The sequence below is a fragment of the Rutidosis leptorrhynchoides genome, chromosome 11 (genome assembly GCF_046630445.1).
Source record: "Rutidosis leptorrhynchoides isolate AG116_Rl617_1_P2 chromosome 11, CSIRO_AGI_Rlap_v1, whole genome shotgun sequence".
NCBI classification, from domain to species: domain Eukaryota; kingdom Viridiplantae; phylum Streptophyta; class Magnoliopsida; order Asterales; family Asteraceae; genus Rutidosis; species Rutidosis leptorrhynchoides.
The window spans coordinates 8,088,433-8,110,126 of NC_092343.1; positions in this window are offsets into that span (position 1 = coordinate 8,088,433).

A 21,694-nucleotide genomic window follows, 5' to 3' on the forward strand; every position below is an offset into this window, starting at 1 on the left:
AGGAAACAGTGCACGATTTGGAAGCTAGGCTCACACCTACTAGCCAAGTACCACAAGCAACACCAGCAACATAACCGGCACCACTAATACCAACAATACCACCAACATCACCAACACCACAAGCATTGTAAGCACCATCAGCATCATCACCAACAGCATCAGCATCACCAACAACAACATCTGCATTTCACGCCTCAACATCACACTCAGTACCTCGGATATCAACATCATACGCCCCATAGATACCAAGGAATATTAGTAATAATGAGTTAAGATGTATTGACTCATTCTTCCTGAAGAATTATATATGTATACTTTATATATATATGGTTTGAAACAATAATAAATCTTTTCGTACTAAGCTATTACGTGTAAATCTTAACTAGTATGTACTACTTGGTTAATTCATATCACTAATATGCTATAATGTACATCCTTCGTTAATGACTTAATGATCGTTAATAACTGCTTCAGCATAATAAACTCCATTTCATAATAAATCAAGTGTATTATTCAAATACATGTCTGATTTTACACTTACATTTTCGATGTACTCGAAACTTTTTAGAAAACATTATTCGTGTCTTGTGAATTTCACAAGAATTCCACGAGCACCAACATCATATACCGAGGTATATCAATAACAATGAACGATGAAGTATTGATTCATAACTCCATTAAAGAAATATTCCGCGACGATTATGTAATCTCTCAAGTTTTGAAGATTATTTATTCTTGTTCCAACCGCAAATCAAATAATTTTAATATTATATTAACTCAATAAATCTATATTATATTTGAAGAATAACATATATGAACGTATATCTCCATAAAGATTGTAATTAAAGTTCTTTTGTACAAACTGTTATTTGTGAAAATATTTTAACGGGTAGGTAATACTCGACAAATATTTATATCTCACATTAATATGTTGCATTGTACATTCTTCAATTCTGATTCAATAATCAGTAACTATACTACTTACGTTCACAATATATATGTATCCGTTCACTAAAGAACAACCATTTTCGTACAAATTCAATTACATATTCTAATTTTGACATATCAGAATCCAAGTAAAGCTTTAGCAGGTGTTATCTTCCTAAAGATTACTAAATTCATATATATATATTCATTCATATTTTGTGATGAATTATCACGTCAAACCACCAAAATTAGAACCATTGATGGTTACATCCTACGCTTAGACACTTCAAATTCAAAATTCTTGAAAACACCTCGGATTGATAATCAATGATTCAGATTCGCTAACCTTGAGAATGCTGACGAAGCAGCAAAAGCTATAGGTGGTCTTAATGGCCAAAAGTTTGATGATAAAGAATGACATATTGAAAAAGCTCAGATTTAGAACTGAAAAACGGATTGAGCTAACCATGAAGGAGACCATGGACAAATCACAAGGACTAAACCTGTAATCAAAGAATCTAGATGATTCGATTTCTGATGAAAACCACAAAAGATCTCCTTACGCATTCTAAATCATTACAGAAGAATTTTCCTTATTATCATTGGATCTTAGAAAATTCTAAGATATCATCGTATCTTTCGTTATAAATATCCTCTATATTTCTGAAGATACCTTCATAACTATTCTTGTCCGAAATTATTTATCACTTCGCACTATCTGTGTTACATAATAAAGGAAACTGTTTTAGTTTCTATATTTCTGTAACATACAAGTTTAAATTTTGAATGATTTGAGGTAGTGTTAGGAATTGAAGCATGAGTTAGTATAATATAATGACGTCAGGCCAACGTGATTATATTACAGTAAGTCATGCTAAATTTTTAATGGAAGATGATGATTCATAGACTTTATAATCATCATTTGCCATGTTACATGACTTTTACATTCTACTTAACCTCTGAACATATCAAGAACATATATTCTTGATAGTTCTATCCTTAGTAATTCTAGTAAATTGACAAATAAAATCGTGCTATTACCTTTCCTTCTGCTTTGTATATTATGATCATTCGAAACTCCATACCTACGAATTCTAGACCATTATTTGCTTGACTTGAAGTCGGGAAGGAAAAACAAGAGCACAGAGCTCCGACATATAAGGGAAAATATAAAGCCCGATAACAACACGGAAATTACAAACCGTGTATATCAATGCGTATAGCAACATAAAGACACGGGAGAATTAAAAACACTATAACCCCAAGGTAATTGTAGAAGTAAACAGATTCCTCTGGGGGTAAATGAAAAAGAAGAATGACAGAAACGATAGTCAGAAAAATATCCAGGATAAGAACTGGATGGAGCATTTTTACAATCTTTAGAAGTATGAATCGAGAAAGAAAGTATAGAAGTGGTGAAGATAATGAAACAGAAGAAGCTAATTTATAGCAAAATTCTAGACACAACAATCAAGGCAATTTTAATTTTCTTAATTACCGGAGAATCAAATCTTATACAGATTATAAAGATTTCCTTTAAATCCCTTGAATTCCGGAAATCACCTTTAATTATGTCAAAAGTTAAGGCAAACTGATATTTCCTTATTTTAAACTTTTAAGATAACTTCATTTATACTCTTCCTATAATCGAATCGTTTTATCCATATTACCCAATGTTGATAAAACAATATTTTCAACTAATATTCATCATTCTTGTTGTAAAGAATGACAATCTCTATCAAATTTCACGACTATGATTTTCATGAACTCCTCTCTATTTTGTCTACCCTAGTGTGGTGGCATAAACGCTCAAGGTTTAAATGAGCTCGATATTATTCATAACACATTTTATATATCCAATTTAATGAAATGACTTATATAACATCATCATTTTGAATGATCTCCGCATTAATAATAAAATGCACTTCGTAGAAGAACTTGTAGAAATTATGGTTTGTATGATTTTAATTCTTGAAACAGAACAATATTCTATCCGTTGGAATTCACGCAAGGCCCCGAGCATACCTGGGAACATGAAAAGCAAATAAAACGTAAATATCCTCGTCTATGTACGAACAACACCGATTAATGGCAACAACTAAATTTCGGGACGAAATTTCTTTTAACGGGTAGGTACTATAACAACCCTCATATTTCCATACCTGAATTGACTAATTTGACTATAGGGTTGTTATCCATACGTAATATATAATTAAATTTGACATTGATCAAATATTTATTTTTAGTCGACACTTTTTGTTAACTAAAGTTTACATTAATTATATAAAATAACTTTAGTTAATATTAATATTAATGCGTATTATATTTAAAACTATATGAAACATAATTATTAATTAAATGATAAGTTATTTTAATCATTATATATATATTTTTAGCTTATAAAAAAAAGAGATGTTTTTTATAAATTAAATAATGAGCCCATGAATTTTGACTAAATATTTTCAAAAACAAAAACTTATTAAAAACATCTTTAACATGTTTTTATTTTTTGTCAAAATTGGCACCTTAATTTTATTTATATTTTTTTATTTTCACCAACCATTTTTTTTCCTATAAATATCCACTTCCATTTCATAAAAACTTGTATCAAATCTTTGGAAAAACTCTTTCACAAACTTGGGAAAGTACTTAAGGTATTTTCTATATTTTTTATCGAATTGCTTTTATTTTTTGTATATTCTTTAAAAATTCGAATTTAATATATATAAATTATTTTTACATGTTATAATTAGTATTATAAGTATTATGATGTATAAAAATAATTTTGATAATTTATGGAATATTATTTATAATTAAATACGAATTATGTAGTATTTAAATATAAAAACAATATAAAATTCGTAATAAAATATTAAACAGTAATAAAAATAATTATATTTTTTTTTGATATTATTATACTTTTATAAACAAGCGAAAATTATAAAACTTAAATAAATGGGAAGATTAGTATTTAAAAAGAATTTACTTTTGCATTATTCTAAACTGAGAGAAATAATAAAGAAAATACAAAATAAATACAAACATGTATTAAATATTTTTATAAAATTTTTATATGATTAGTAGCATCACTAGATACTTTAAAAAAAATATAAAAATTAATTTTAAATTATTTTTCCTATTTATTTAATTATAGGCCGATTACAATGGTTAAATAATTAGAAAATATTAAATAAATAATATTTTGATATAAAATTTGATTTAATAATTTTTATAACATTTTTACATAATATAGAACCTGTAAAAAAATATAAAATTATTTATTTAGGTCGATTTAATATTTATTACCTAATTAAATTTGATTAATATAAACCGAGTATATATATAAAGAAAAGTGGGAAATAAATACAAAAACTTGATAAAATTATTTTTATAAAATATCCTACTGAATTGTATAATTAACTAAGTTTATAAAAATTATAAATATAATATTTAATGAATTAATATTCGAATTAACATATATTAGTATGATTTTCGATTAACATAAGTATATTACATATACTAAATTAATATTATTATTATAACTTACGGTTAATAACTAAGTATACTATATAATAAAGTATAATGCTTATAATGTAAGTTAATAACAATACATTATTAATAAACACTTATTTTATAACTATACTAATTTATTAATAATAACTAATAGTATATAATATAAGATAATCAAATTGTTAATACATTAATAAATATAATATAACATATATAATAACATATAAACCTAAAGTGAAGGTAAATCAAAGATAATGTACAATTCATGTAAACTTCATCGCTACTCATGGTCGTAAGTGAATGATGTCTTGGTTGCCATTTATGGGTAAGCTTGTGGATCTCGAATGCCATGACTTAGATTCTGGTCAAGAGTCATGGGGCCCCGGTTACATCTGGTCATTCCTGACTTATTTGATAGCAACGAAGTTTGAGTAAAGTTATACAACATCTTGCAAAAGATTAACCCGAACTTTCTAAAATTGGAAAATTACTATAAGTGAAAACTTTCCATAAATAGTAACCTTCCGAAAATGGAAATTCTTTAGTGAACCATTACTATCAATATAGTACTATATACTATTGTCTGTTAGGAAATGTCTGATCATACGTTCTATCTCTAGGTTGAGATCCCGGTCACGTCCTTCCGTTCAATTCTTTCGTGGAATACCCTTTTGTGCTACTAAGGTGAACTTCATAGCCCCAATTTTTATTGTTTCATAACTATTTTACAACTTTTGGGGTAAGACACATGCTTTCTTTATAACTGTTTTACGCTTAGACACAAGTACTAAATTGTTAACTATGCTGTCATGCTTTGATTCATGCTAAATCCCTACCATAATATCGTTAATTGCTACATTTAAATGCAAACTTAATTATTGTGAGTAGGCCTATTGAGAGTAACGTCTCTAACCATTCGACCGTTGGTCTTTGGTTACATAATAATGATTCCACGACACTGACAGTACAAGGTGTCATAGGGTAAACTTGTTTAGTAGCGATACCTGAGTTCACCTGGGAGTGTGAAGATCAGATGAAGAAGAAATACCCGCATCTATTTCCAGAAGATTCGTCAACACCTTCAACAGCTTAAAATTTCTGGACGAAATTTATTTAACGGGTAGGTACTGTAGTGACCCGAACTTTTCCATGTTTATATATATTAATTGAGATTGATATTTACATGACTAAATGTTTCCAACGTGTTAAGCAATCAAACTTGTTAAGACTTGATTAAATGAAATAAGTTTCATATAGACAATTGATCACCCAAGTTGACCGGCGATTCACGAACGTTACAAATTTGTAAAAACTACATGTTGTGGTATATATAGACATATATATATAGTTGACATGAGATTATGATGAGTAAGTATCTCACTAAGTATATTAACAATGTGTGATATACATAAGAAATGAGATTACTAAGTTAAGAAACTCGAAATGATATATATAACGATTATCGTTATGATAACGTCTACTAAATACATATGTATCATATTAAGATATTGATACACTATATTTAACATGATAAAATGATATTTAAATATATCATTAAGTGTGTTAACAATGAACTACATATGTAAAAACAAGACTACTAACTCAAGAATTACGAAACGAGACTTATATGTAACGATTATCGTTGTAACGATATTTTAATGTATATATCATATTAAGAGATATTCAAACATCATAATATCATGATAATATAATAATTTAACATCTCATTTTATATAATAAACATTGGGTTAACAACATTAATTGAAATCGTTAACTTAAAGGTTTCAAAACAACACTTACATGTAACGACTAACGAAGACTTAACGACTTCATTAGAATGTATATACATATTGTGTTTTAATATGTATTCTTACACTTTTGAAAGACTTCAAGACACATATCAAAGTACTTCTACTTAACAAAAATGCTTACAATTACATCCTCGTTCAGTTTCATCAACAATTCTACTCGTATGCACCCGTATTCGTACTCGTACAATACACAGCTTTTAGATGTATGTACTATTTGTATATACACTCCAATGATCAGCTCTTAGCAGCCCATGTGAGTCACCTAACACATGTGGGAACCATCATTTGGCAACTATCATGAAATATCTCATAAAATTACAAAAAATATTAGTAATCATTCATGACTTATTTACATGAAAACAAAATTACATATCCTTTATATCTAATCCATATACCAACGACCAAAAACACCTAAAAACACTTTCATTCTTCAATTTTCTTCATCTAATTAATCTCTCTCAAGTTCCATCTTCAAGTTCTAAGTGTTCTTCATAAATTCCATAAGTATAGTTTCATAAAAATCAAGAATACTTCCAAGTTTGCAAGTCTACTTCCAAGCTTTCTAATCCATTCCAAGTAATCATCTAAGATCAAGGAACCTTTGTTATTTACAGTAGGTTATCTTTCTAATTCAAAGTAATATTCATATTCAAACTTTGATTCAATTTTTACAACTATAACAATCTTATTTCGAGTGAAAATCTTACTTGAACTGTTTTCGTGTCATGATTCTGATTAAAGAACTTTCAAGCCATCCAAGGATCCTTTGAAGCTAGATCCATTTTTATAATTTCTAGTAGTTTTATTTAGAAAACTTGAGGTAGTAATGATGTTCATAACATCATTCGATTCATACATATAAAGTTATCTTATTCGAAGGTTTAAACTTGTAATCACTAGAACATAGTTTAGTTAATTCTAAACTTGTTCGCAAATAAAAGTTAATCCTTCTAACTTGACTTTTAAAATCAACTAAACACATGTTCTATATCTATATGATATGCTAACTTAATGATTTAAAACCTGGAAACACGATGAACACCATAAAATCGGATATACGCCGTCGTAGTGAAACCGGGGGCTGTTTTGGTTTGGATAATTAAAAAACTATGATAAACTTTGATTTAACAGTTGTTCTTCTGGGAAAATGATTTTTCACATGAACATGAAACTATATCCAAAAATCTTGGTTTAACTCAAAGTGAAAGTATGTTTTTCAAAATGGTCATCAAGATGTCGTTCTTTCAACGGAAATGACTACCTCTTTAGTAATTGATATGTAACTTAAATTTTCGACTATAAACCTATACTTTTTCTGTTTAGATTCTTAAATTAGAGTTCAATATGAAACCATAGCAATTTGATTCACTCAAAACGGATTTAAAATGAAGAAGTTATGGGTAAAACAAGATTGGATATTTTTGATCTTTTTAGCTACGGGAAATGTTTAACAAATCTATATAAATCATATCCTAGCTAACTTATATTGTATTATACATGTATTCTAATATATTATGTAATCTTGGGATACCAAAGACACGTATGCAAATGTTTTGACATATCATATCGACCCATGTATATATATTATTTGGAACAACCTTAGATACTCTATATGCAGTAATGTTGGAGTTAGTTATACAGGGTTGAGGTTGATTCCAAAAATATATATACTTTGTGTTGTGATCTAGTCTGAGACATGTATACACTGGGTCGTGGATTGATTCAAGAAAATATATATCGATTTATTTCTGGTCATCTAACTGTGGACAACTAGTTGTAGGTTACTAACGAGGACAGCTGACTTAATACACTCAAATCTTTAAAACATAATAAAAATGGTTGTAATTATATTTTGATCATACTTTGATATATATGTACATATTTGTATAGGTTCGTGAATCGATCCGTGGCCAAGTCTTATTTTCGAGGAAGGAAATATCTGTGAAAGTGAGTTATAGTCCCACTTTTAAAATCTAATATTTTTGGGATGAGAATACATGCAGGTTTTATAAATGATTTACAAAATAGACACAAGTACGTGAAACTACATTCTATGGTTGAATTATCAAAATCGAATATGCCCCTTTTTATTAAGTCTGGTAATCTAAGAATTAGGGAACAGACACCCTAATTGACGCGAATCCTAAAGATAGATCTATTGGGCCTAACAAACCCCATTCAAAGTACCGGATGCTTTAGTACTTCGAAATTTATATCATATCCGAAGGGTGTCCCGGAATGATGGGGATATTCTTATATATGCATCTTGTTAATGTCGGTTACCATGTGTTCACCATATGAATGATTTTTATCTCTATGTATGGGATGTGTATTGAAATATGAAATCTTGTGGTCTATCGTTACGATTTGATATATATAGGTTAAACCTATAACTCACCAACATTTTTGTTGACGTTTAAAGCATGTTTATTCTCAGGTGAATATTAAGAGCTTCCGCTGTTGCATACTAAAATAAGGACAAGATTTGGAGTCCATGTTTGTATGATATTGTGTAAAAACTGCATTCAAGAAACATATGTCGATGTAATATATTACTATTGTAAACCATTATGTAATGGTCGTGTGTAAACAGTATATTTTAGATTATCATTATTTGATAATCTACGTAATGTTTTTAAAATCTTTATTGATAAAATAAAGGTTATGGTTGTTTTTAAAATGAAAGCAGTCTTTGAAAAACGTCTCATATAGAGGTCAAAACCTCGCAACGAAATCAATTAATATGGAACGTTTATAATCAATATGAACGGGACATTTCAGTTGGTATCCGAGCGTTGGTCTTAGAGAACCAGAAAATTTGCATTAGTGTATCTTATCGAGTTTGTTAGGATGCGTTAGTGAGTCTGGACTTCGACCGTGTTTTCTTTAAAAATGATTGCTTAACATTTTTGTTGGAAACTATATATTATTAACATGTAAATATTATGTGATATATTAATCTCTTAACATGTTTGATATTGTGTGATAGATGTCTACCTCTAGCACAAATCCCATTGACTCACCTAATAATAACGAAGAGTCGAATATATATTGGCAAGATTCACAAGTTGCCGAAGAACCGGAAGAAGAGGAAACGGAACCGGAAGAAGAGAAACCGGAAGAAGAAGAGGTTCCGGAGGGGGGAATAGTAGGAACCACAGAAAACCGGTCAAATAAAAGAAAATCCTCAACCAATGGACCAAAGTTAATAATGGTCAATGGTGTTTCTGCTAAGGAAGCAAAATATTGGGAAAATTACCAATTTTCCGATGAATCGGATCCTGATGAGGATTCCGATGATGTTATAGAAATTACTCCGACCCAATTTAATGAGACAAAAGAAAATAATAAGGGAAAAGGCATCAAAATAGAGAAATTTGATTCCGACCCCGATGAACTTTATATGTACCGTCAACACCCGTATTTTCAATATCGTGACAATAACCCGGGAACCTCTAACCACCAGGTTTTTCTAAACCAATGTGGAAAACGACGACTCGTATTAGAGGAACATCATATATCCCTAGAAGATTAGGAAAAAGAACCAAGTCCGAAGAAGAAGAAACCAGTGATTCAGATTAGAGGGGTGTGAGTATGTTGTGTAATAAATGTATTGTAGTGTGCTTGTACTTTTATGGTCTATGTAAAAATTGCTTGTATTGTTTATTATTACGAATCTAATCCTTGTCTATTTTACAGTATAAAAACAAAATGGACGTTAAGGGTAGACAACCGAATATTTTAGAAGACCTACCAGAGGATATGATTGAGGAAATCTTGTCTAGAGTCGGTCAGAATTCATCAGCACATTTAGTTATGGTGAAATTAACTTGCCAAATATTTGAAAGACTTTCCAGAAATGCCTTAGTTTATAAAAGGCTTTCCTTTGATAGGTGGGGTATATCACATTGGGGAGACTTTAAGTTACGTCGTGTTTTCTTTAAAGCGTTAGATGCGGGGAACCCAAATGCAATTTTACGCTACGGGTTAAGAACCTATTTTGACTCAACATATCCCAAGATAGGATTTCGTGAATTAGAAAGAGCTTCTAACATGCAACATAAAGAAGCATGTTATGCTTACGGGTTAGTGATGTTCGCTTCTTACCAAAGTGAGAAAAAGAATATCGGATTGCAACTTTTAAATAAAACTTTCCCACAAGTGACGGATTCAGTAGTTGGGGTGAGAAACAAGGTTTTTAGATTATTACGGGGCTGTTGGACATTACGAAACCCTCGTCCTTTTGAAGACAATACAACATGCTGCCTAGCCAATGGTCATAACGGTTATTTTCCACAAGACCAAGGATGGGAAGTCGTCTTAGTAAAACCAGAATGCATGACTTGTTTCTGGACTTATGAATTATGCGTCTTTATTTCCTTTGCTGAACAACTTGCGTATTAACTAGATTTATCTTCAAAACTGTCCTGTATCATAGTGTACTATATTTCATGTTATATGTAATATAGCGAAGTTGTAAGTTTGAAGAATATTTATATGTGATATATTATTATTATCATTTTTTCATATGAAATTGTAGTAGTTGAATTGTATATTAGCTACTAAGTATGAACTTAACGGGTAGGTAGTACTCGAATTTAAACTTATAAAACGTTAATATGAAGAAAAAGCTTTTATAAATGAGTTCATATTATGCTACGAGATACTATTGACTACTCTTAATATTCTGTATGATTAACTTGTTTCATTTGACGATTTTGAAGGAAATGGCACCGACTACTAGACACACCTTGAATATGAGCGAAGAGGAATTTCGTGCCTTTCTTGCTTCAAACATAGCCGCAGTATAGGCCGAGCTACATACCAACAATAACTCTGAATCTAGCAATACAGCTAACGGCGCAAGAAATCGTGTAGGATGCTCCTACAAGGAATTCACTCCCTGCAAACCTTCAGAATTTGATGGGACTGAAGGACCAATCGGATTGAAACAGTGGACCGAGAAAGTTGAATCGGTGCTTGCCATAAGTAAGTGTGATGAAGGAGACAAAGTGAAGTATGCTACACATACCTTTACAGGTATTGCGTTAACATGGTGGAATACCTATCTAGAGCAAGTGGGACAAGATGCTGCTTATGTGCTACCGTGGTCAGCATTCAAGCACTTGATGGACGAGAAGTACCGTCCCAGAACTGAGGTAAATAAGCTCAAGTCAGAACTTAGAGGGTTACGAACATATGGATTCGATATTACTTCGTACGAAAGACGATTCACATAATTGTGCCTATTGTGTCCGAGAGCGTTCGAAGATGAGGAAGAGAAGATCGACACGTTTGTGAAAAGGTTACCGGAGAGAATCCAAGAAGATATAAGTTCACACGAGCCTGCCTCCATACAAAAGGCATGTAGAATGGCTCACAAACTAGTGAACCAGATTGAGGGAAGAATTAAAGAACAGGTGGCCGAAGAGGCCAACGTGAAGTTAGTCAAAAGAAAGTGGGAGGAAAACGGTGATAAGAGTCACCAAAACAACAACAACTATCCCAACAATCGCAACATCAATTGCAACTACAACAAACGGTACAACAACAACAACAACAACAACAACAACTACTACTACTACAACAATCATCCCAACAACAATAATAACCGCAACAACAACAACAACAACAACAACAACAACAACAACAACAATCAGAAGCAGCTATGCCAAAGGTGTGAAAAGTATCACTCGAGGTTCTGCACCAAATTTTGCAACAAGTGTAAAAGAAATGGTCATAGCGCGGTGAAGTGTGAGGTCTACGGACCAGGGGTTAACAGAACAAAAGGAACAAATGGTGTCGGAACGAGTAATGGCGGAGCAAGTAGTGTCGGAGCAAGTTATGCCAATGTAGTTTGTTATAAATGTGGAAAACTGTGCCACATTATTAGAAATTGCCCGAACCAGGAGAACACGAATGGACAAGGCCGCGGAAGAGTTTTCAATATTAATGCGGCAGAGGCACAGGAAGACCCGGAGCTTATTACGGGTACGTTTCTTATTGACAATAAATCTGCTTACGTTTTATTTGATTCGGGTGCGGATAGAAGCTATATGAGTAGAGATTTTTGTGCTAAATTAAGTTGTCCATTGACGCCGTTGGATAATAAATTTTTACTCGAATTAGCAAACTTTAAATTAATTTCAGCAGATTATATATGCCGGAATCGAGAAATTAAACTGGGTAGTGAAATATTTAAGATTGATTTGATACCAGTAGAGTTAGGGAGTTTTGATGTAATAGTTGGCATGGACTGGCTAAAGGAGATGAAAGCAAAGATCGTATGTTATAAAAATGCAATTCGCATTGTACGAGAAGAAGGAGAACCCTTAATGGTATACGGAGAAAAGGACAACACGAAGCTACATCTTATTAGTAATTTGAAGGCACAAAAACTAATAAGAAAAGGTTGCTATGCTGTTCTAGCACACGTCGAGAAAGTACAAACTGAAGAAAAGAGTATCAATGATGTTCCCGTCGCAAAAGAATTTCCCGATGTATTTCTGAAAGAATTACCGGGACTACCTCCACATCGATCTGTTGAATTTCAAATAGATCTTGTACCAGGAGCTGCACCAATAGCTTATGCTCCTTACAGACTCGCACCCAGCGAGATGAAAGAACTGCAAAGCCAACTGCAAGAACTATTAGAACGTGGTTTCATTCGACCAAGCACATCACCATGGGGAGCTCCTGTTTTGTTTGTCAAGAAGAAGGATGGTACATTTAGGTTGTGTATTGACTATAGAGAGTTGAATAAACTTACCATCAAAAACCATTATCCACTGCCGAGAATTGACGACTTATTTGATCAACTACAAGGCTCGTCGGTTTATTCAAAAATCGATTTACGTTCTGAATTTTATCAAATGTGAGTAAAGGAGGATGATATTCCAAAAACTGCTTTTAGGACGCGTTATGGTCATTACGAGTTTATGGTTATGCCGTTTGGATTGACTAACGCACCAGTTGTGTTCATGGACCTTATGAACCGAGTATGTGGGCCATATCTTGACAAGTTTGTCATTGTTTTTATTGATGACATACTTATTTACTCAAAGAATGATCAAGAGCACGAAGAACATTTGAGAAAAGTGCTAGAAGTATTGAGGAAAGAAAAACTGTACGCTAAGTTTTCAAAGTGTGCATTTTGGTTGGAAGAAGTTCAATTTCTCGGTCACATAGTGAACAAAGAAGGTATCCAGGTGGACCCGGCAAAGATCGAAACCGTTGAAAAGTGGGAAACCCCAAAAACTCCGAAGCATATACGTCAATTTTTAGGATTGGCTGGTTACTACAGAAGATTCATCCAAGATTTCTCCAAAATAGCAAAACCCTTGACTGCATTAACGCATAAAGGGAAGAAATTTGAATGGAAGGATGAACAAGAGAAGGCGTTTCAGTTATTGAAGAAAAATCTAACTACGGCACCTATATTGTCATTGTCTAAAGGGAATGATGAATTTGTGATTTATTGTGACGCATCAAAGCAAGGTCTCTGTTGTGTATTAATGCAACGAACGAAGGTGAATGCTTATGCGTCTAGACAATTGAAGATTCACGAGCAAAATTATACGACTCACGATTTGGAATTGGGTGCTGTTGTTTTTGCATTAAAGACTTGGAGGCATTATTTATATGGGGTCAAAAGTATTATATATACCGACCACAAAAGTCTCCAACATATATTTAATCAGAAGCAACTGAATATGAGACAACGCAGGTGGATTGAACTATTGAATGATTATGATTTTGAGATTCGATACCACCCGGGGAAGGTGAATGTGGTAGCTGACGCTTTGAGTAGAAAGGACAGAGAACCTATACGGGTAAAAGCTATGAATATAATTATTCGTACTAACCTTTCTACTCAAATAAAGGAGGCGCAACAGGGGGTTGTAAAAGAAGGAAAGTTGAAGAATGAGATACCCAAAGGATCAGAGAAACATCTTAATATTCGGGAAGACGGAACCCGATATAGGGCTGATAGAATTTGGGTACCAAGGTTTGGAGATGTGAGAGAAATGGTACTTAAGGAAGCACATAAAACCAGATATTCAATACATCTCGGAGCGGGGAAGATGTATAAAGATCTCAAGAAACATTTTTGGTGGCCGGGTATGAAAGCCGATATTGCTAAATATGTAGGAGAATGTTTGACGTGTTCTAAGGTCAAAGCTGAACATCAGAAACCATCAGGTCTACTACAACAACCTGAAATCCCGGAATGGAAATGGGAAAACATTACCATGAATTTCATTACTAAATTGCCAAGGACTACAAGTGGTTATGATACTATTTGGGTAATAGTTGATCGTCTCACCAAGTCAGCACACTTCCTGCCAATGAGAGAAGATGACAAAATGGAGAAGTTGGCACGATTGTATTTGAAGGAGGTTGTCTCCAGACATGGAATACCCGTCTCTATTATCTCTGATAGGGATGGTAGATTTGTTTCAAGGTTCTGGCAGACGTTGCAACAAGCATTGAGGACTCGTCTAGACATGAGTACTGCCTATCATCCAAAAACTGATGGACAGAGTGAAAGGACGATACAAACGCTTGAAGACATGCTACGAGCATGTGTTATTGATTTTGGAAACAGTTGGGATCGACACCTACCATTAGCAGATTTTCCTACAATAACAGTTATCATTCTAGTATTGAGATGGCGCCGTTTGAGGCACTTTATGGTAAAAAGTACAGGTCTCCGATTTTTTGGAATGAAGTGGGGGATAGACAGATTACGGGTCTTGAGATAATACAAGAAACTACCGAGAAAATAATCCAAATTCAACAATGATTGAAAACCGCCCAGAGTCGACAAAAGAGCTACGCGGACAGTAAAAGAAAAGATATAGAGTTTGAAATTGGAGAAATGGTCAAGCTTATGGTTTCACCTTGGAAAGGCGTTGTTCGATTTGGTAAACGGGGGAAACTAAATCCAAGGTACATTGGACCATTCAAGATTATAGATCGTGTCGGACCAGTAGCTTACCAACTGGAGCTACCTCAACAACTCGCGGCTATACATAACACTTTCCACGTCTCAAATTTGAAGAAATGTTTTGCTAAAGAAGATCTCACTATTCCATTGGACGAAATCCAAATCAATGAAAAACTTCAAATCATTGAAGAACCCGTCGAAATAATGGATCGTGAGATTAAGAGACTTAAGCAAAACAAGATACCGATTGTTAAGGTTCGATGGAATGCTCGTAGAGGACTCGAGTTCACCTGGGAGCGTGAAGATCAGATGAAGAAGAAATACCCGCATCTATTTCCAGAAGATTCGTCAACACCTTCAACAGCTTAAAATTTTGGGACGAAATTTATTTAACGGGTAGGTACTGTAGTGACCCGAACTTTTCCATGTTTATATATATTAATTGAGATTGATATTTACATGACTAAATGTTTCCAACATGTTAAGCAATCAAACTTGTTAAGACTTGATTAAATGAAATAAGTTTCATATAGACAATTGATCACCCAAGTTGACCGGCGATTCACGAACGTTACAAATTTGTAAAAACTACATGTTGTGGTATATATAGACATATATATATATATATGGTTGAAATGAGATTATGATGAGTAAGTATCTCACTAATTATATTAACAATGTGTGATATACATAAGAAATGAGATTACTAAGTTAAGAAACTCGAAATAATATATATAACGATTATCGTTATGATAACGTCTACTAAATATATATGTATCATATTAAGATATTGATACACTATATTTAACATGATAAAATAATATTTAAATATATCATTAAGTGTGTTAACAATGAACTACATATGTAAAAACAAGACTACTAACTCAAGAATTACGAAACGAGACTTATATGTAACGATTATCGTTGTAACGATATTTTAATGTATATATCATATTAAGAGATATTCATACATCATAATATCATGACAATATAATAATTTAATATCTCATTTGATATAATAAATATTGGGTTAACAACATTAATTGAGATCGTTAACTTAAAGGTTTCAAAACAACACTTACATGTAACGACTAACGAAGACTTAACGACTTCATTAGAATGTATATACATGTTGTGTTTTGATATGTATTTTTACACTTTTGAAAGACTTCAAGACACATATCAAAGTACTTCTACTTAACAAAAATGCTTACAATTACATCCTCGTTCAGTTTCATCAACAATTCTACTCGTATGCACCCGTATTCGTACTCGTACAATACACAGCTTTTAGATGTATGTACTATTGGTATATACACTCCAATGATCAGCTCTTAGCAGCACATGTGAGTCACCTAACACATGTGGGAACCATCATTTGGCAACTAGCATGAAATATCTCATAAAATTACAAAAATATTAGTAATCATTCATGACTTATTTACATGAAAACAAAATTACATATCCTTTATATCCAATCTATATACCAACGACCAAAAACACCTACAAACACTTTCATTCTTCAATTTTCTTCATCTAATTAATCTCTCTCAAGTTCCATCTTCAAGTTCTAAGTGTTCTTCATAAATTCCATAAGTATAGTTTCATAAAAATCAAGAATACTTCCAAGTTTGCAAGTCTACTTCCAAGCTTTCTAATCCATTCCAAGTAATCATCTAAGATCAAGGAAACTTTGTTATTTATAGTAGGTTATCTTTCTAATTCAAGGTAATATTCATATTTAAACTTTGATTCAATTTCTACAACTATAACAATCTTATTTTGAGTGAAAATCTTACTTGAACTGTTTTCGTGTCATGATTCTGATTCAAGAACTTTCAAGCCATCCAAGGATCCTTTGAAGCTAGATCCATTTTTCTCATTTCTAGTAGTTTTATCCAGAAAACTTGAGGTAGTAATGATGTTCATAACATCATTCGATTCATACATATAAAGTTATCTTATTCGAAGGTTTAAACTTGTAATCACTAGAACATAGTTTAGTTAATTCTAAACTTGTTCGCAAATAAAAGTTAATCCTTCTAACTTGACTTTTAAAATCAACTAAACACATGTTCTATATCTATATGATATGCTAACTTAATGATTTAAAACCTGAAAACACGATGAACATCATAAAATCGGATATACGCCGTCGTAGTGAAACCGGGGGCTGTTTTGGTTTGGATAATTAAAAACTATGATAAACTTTGATTTAGAAGTTGTTCTTCTGGGAAAATGATTTTTCATATGAACATGAAACTATATCCAAAAATCTTGGTTAAAATCAAAGTGAAAGTATGTTTTTCAAAATGGTCATCAAGATGTCGTTCTTTCGACAGAAATGACTACCTCTTTAGTAATTGACATGTAACTTAAAATTTTGACTATAAACATATACTTTTTCTGTTTGGATTCTTAAATTAGAGTTCAATATGAAACCATAGCAATTTAATTCACTCAAAATGGATTTAAAATGAAGAAGTTATGGGTAAAACAAGATTGGATATTTTTGATCTTTTTAGCTACGGAAAATGTTTAACAAATCTATACAAATCATATCCTAGCTAACTTATATTGTATTATACATGTATTCTAATATATTATGTAATCTTGGGATACCATAGACACGTATGCAAATGTTTTGACATATCATATCGACCCATGTATATATATTATTTGGAACAACCATAGACACTCTATATGCAGTAATGTTGGAGTTAGCTATACAGGGTTGAGGTTGATTCCAAAAATATATATATACTTTGAGTTGTGATCTAGCCTGAGACGTGTATACACTGGGTCATGGATTGATTCAAGATAATATATATCGATTTATTTCTGTACATCTAACTATGGACAACTAGTTGTAGGTTACTAACGAGGACAGCTGACTTAATACACTCAAATCTTTAAAACATAATAAAAATGGTTGTAATTATATTTTGATCATACTTTGATATATATGTACATATTTGTATAGGTTTGTGAATCGATCCGTGGCCAAGTCTTATTTTCGAGGAAGGAAATATCTGTGAAAGTGAGTTATAGTCCCACTTTTAAAATCTAATATTTTTGGGATGAGAATACATGCAGGTTTTATAAATGATTTACAAAATAGACACAAGTACGTGAAACTACATTCTATGGTTGAATTATCGAAATCGAATATGCCCCTTTTTATTAAGTCTGGTAATCTAAGAATTAGGGAACAGACACCCTAATTGACGTGAATCCTAAAGATAGATCTATTGGGCCTAACAAACCCCATCTAAAGTACCGGATGCTTTAGTACTTCAAAATTTATATCATATCCGAAGGGTGTCCCGGAATGATGGGGATATTCTTATATATGCATCTTGTTAATGTCGGTTACCAGGTGTTCACCATATGAATGATTTTTATCTCTATGTATGGGATGTGTGTTGAAATATGAAATCTTGTGGTCTATTGTTACGATTTGATATATATAGGTTAAACCTATAACTCACCAACATTTTTGTTGACGTTTAAAGCATGTTTATTCTCAGGTGAATATTAAGAGCTTTCGTTGTTGCATACTAAAATAAGGACAAGATTTGGAGTCCATGTTTGTATGATATTGTGTAAAAACTGCATTCAAGAAACATATGTCGATGTAATATATTACTACTGTAAACCGTTATGTAATGGTCGTGTGTAAACAGAATATTTTAGATTATCATTATTTGATAATCTACGTAATGTTTTTAAAGTCTTTATTGATAAAATAAAGGTTATGGTTGTTTTTAAAATGAATGCAGTCTTTGAAAAACGTCTCATATAGAGGTCAAAACCTCGCAACGAAATCAATTAATATGGAACGTTTATAATCAATATGAACGGGACATTTCAATATCAATCAACTTTAAACTAAATCTTGTGGTCTAAAACTTTGGATATTATTTATAAACCTGTGAATTTCACTCAACCTTTTTGGTTGACACTTTAAGCATGTTTTGTCTCAGGTGATGATTGAGCTAGCTGTTTGCAACTTTGTGATGATAGATTTGATGCTTGCATGGAGTCCACATCACATATTATATTTTAGTTCATAAACATTTATTTTACGTTTTAATAATAATGTAAACATGTATTACTGCTTCCGCTGTTTTATTAACAAAGGTTTTATTTAAAAAGTCTCATATAGAGTCGTTCTCGTTTATACAACTGTTTTATGATATGATTGGTCACAATTACCCCTGGTCCATTTTGGGGGGTGTGACATACACGGACAGAATTTCGACTTACAAACTTAAAACATTCGCTAAAATAACCTTATTATTATTAACTTAATTAAAATTATAATTAAAATATAAATATAAATATATATTTGAGAGAGAGTAAGAGATCAGTTGATGAAGGTGTACTCCTCTCGTCCGAATTCGATTGCTATTTATAGGACCTGACCAGATATTTCACTCCACGCGATCGCATGGAGTTTCTTCTTCATGGCCATGCGGTCGCATGGCCTCCTCGGACAGCTCACAATGCCTTGTTTTCTAGTTTGCCGACGTTTTATTTAATTATATAATATAATATATATAATTTTATATAATTATATATATGTTATATTATATTCATGTACATAGTTGACTCGTAATTTTAGGTCTGTTACGTCGCGCATTGATAGTTGGTTCAGGTCTCGGTTCCGGATTTTCGAACGTCCTTTCGTACGATTTAATATCTTATACTTTGCATTTTGCGGCTTGTACTCTTATAATTTTGAGACGTTTCTCATCAATAAATTGAACCACTTGGATTGTATCTTGTACATTTGAGCTTTTTGGTCATTTGCGTCTTCAAATAGTTGAATCTGTCTTTTGTCTTCACCTTTTATTATTTAAACGAATATCACTTGTAAATAGAACAATTGCAACTAAAAGCTTGTCTTTTTTGAAGGATAATGCTATGAAATATATGTTCGTTTTTAGCATTATCATAGATCTAATTGGCTTATTGGTTTGAATCAAAGTACATACATTATCTTGCAGAGATTTAGCATGCAAAACTCCAAGCATGGAGCTTTGCCAATGCAAAAGGGCATAACCGTGAGAAAGTCTCAAAAGTCCTATCACAGCAGATGAGATGAGACAAATGAAATGTATCACATATGCTTCGGCTATATGATCCATTATGTATTCCATGATATGTACTTTACTTGATGTTTTATTAGTTTTGAGTTTGACGAGTCATTGTCAACATAATCCAGGTGAAGTATATTGGATTGTTGTTAAGAATATTCTTTAGTATTTGCAGAGTACTAATGATATGTTCTTGGTTTACGGTGTTTTGGAAGAAGAGATAAGTATTAAGTTTTATACTGATTCTAGTTTTCAAACTGATCAAGATGATTCTCGATCCAGTCACGTTGTTTCTTTGTCATGATGGGCAAGACAATTGATTGGAAGAGCTCTAGGCAGATCACTATTGAACAATCTACAATAAAAGCAGAATACATTGTTGACTGAGAAGCTGCTCAGAAAGCTGTCTGGATAAGGAAGTTTGTTGTTATACTCAGAGTAGTACACAACATTTAATCTTCTATAATATGTACTGTGATAGTTCGAGTGTTAATATACTTTTGAAAGAATCACATGTACATAAAAGTATCTGGCACATTCTTCAAAAGCTTGACTACATTCATTAAGTCATTAAGAGAAATGATATTAGTATTCTTAAATGTTCATACAAATGATAATGTGGCTGCCCCGTTCATGAAGCCCATGATGCACAACAAGCATGATGATCATTCTAGTAATACTGGATTTCGTTATGCTGCTGATCTTTCTCATTTGTAATTTAGTATTTGGATATTTTTTGGAATATTAAGCAGTTTTATATTAATGAATTGATATATAGTTGGTATGATCGTTTTCATTTATATCATTGTGTTCTATATTAGCATGTTTAATCCATGAATAATTGTTGATTATTCAAAATCTCCATAATCGGTCATGTTATGGGAATAACATGAATTAAGATTAATGTGAAATTTTAGTTATATTCATTGATGATGAATAGTTAACTTGTTGAGACTAAGATTCATATGTATTCATTGATGATGAATATTGGAATGACCCAACCATGAGATGTCACTACATAGATCGTTGTCAGTAGTAAATCTTTTAGTGATTATGTTTTTGTGTCCTTAGACTTGAGATGCACGCCCGTCTTGATGAGTGTAGCATTGTATTTTGATATGATTAAACGCTGTCATGAATAAGGCTGTTATAAAGGCCATTATTGGGTATAATGTAAATCTCGTGATAGACACGTGTATGCAATATAGGATTTGTTCCTCTAAAATGTTTGGAGTTAGATACTTTTTGAGCTCCTCGATGAATGAATAAGATATTTGCGTGGCCGCACCCAGATGTAACTAAAATGATACTTAATTAATTTGGTGATCTAATTCAGTTCTAAGATCGAGAAACAAAATCGTTAAACAAATGAGAATGACCGATGATCCATACCT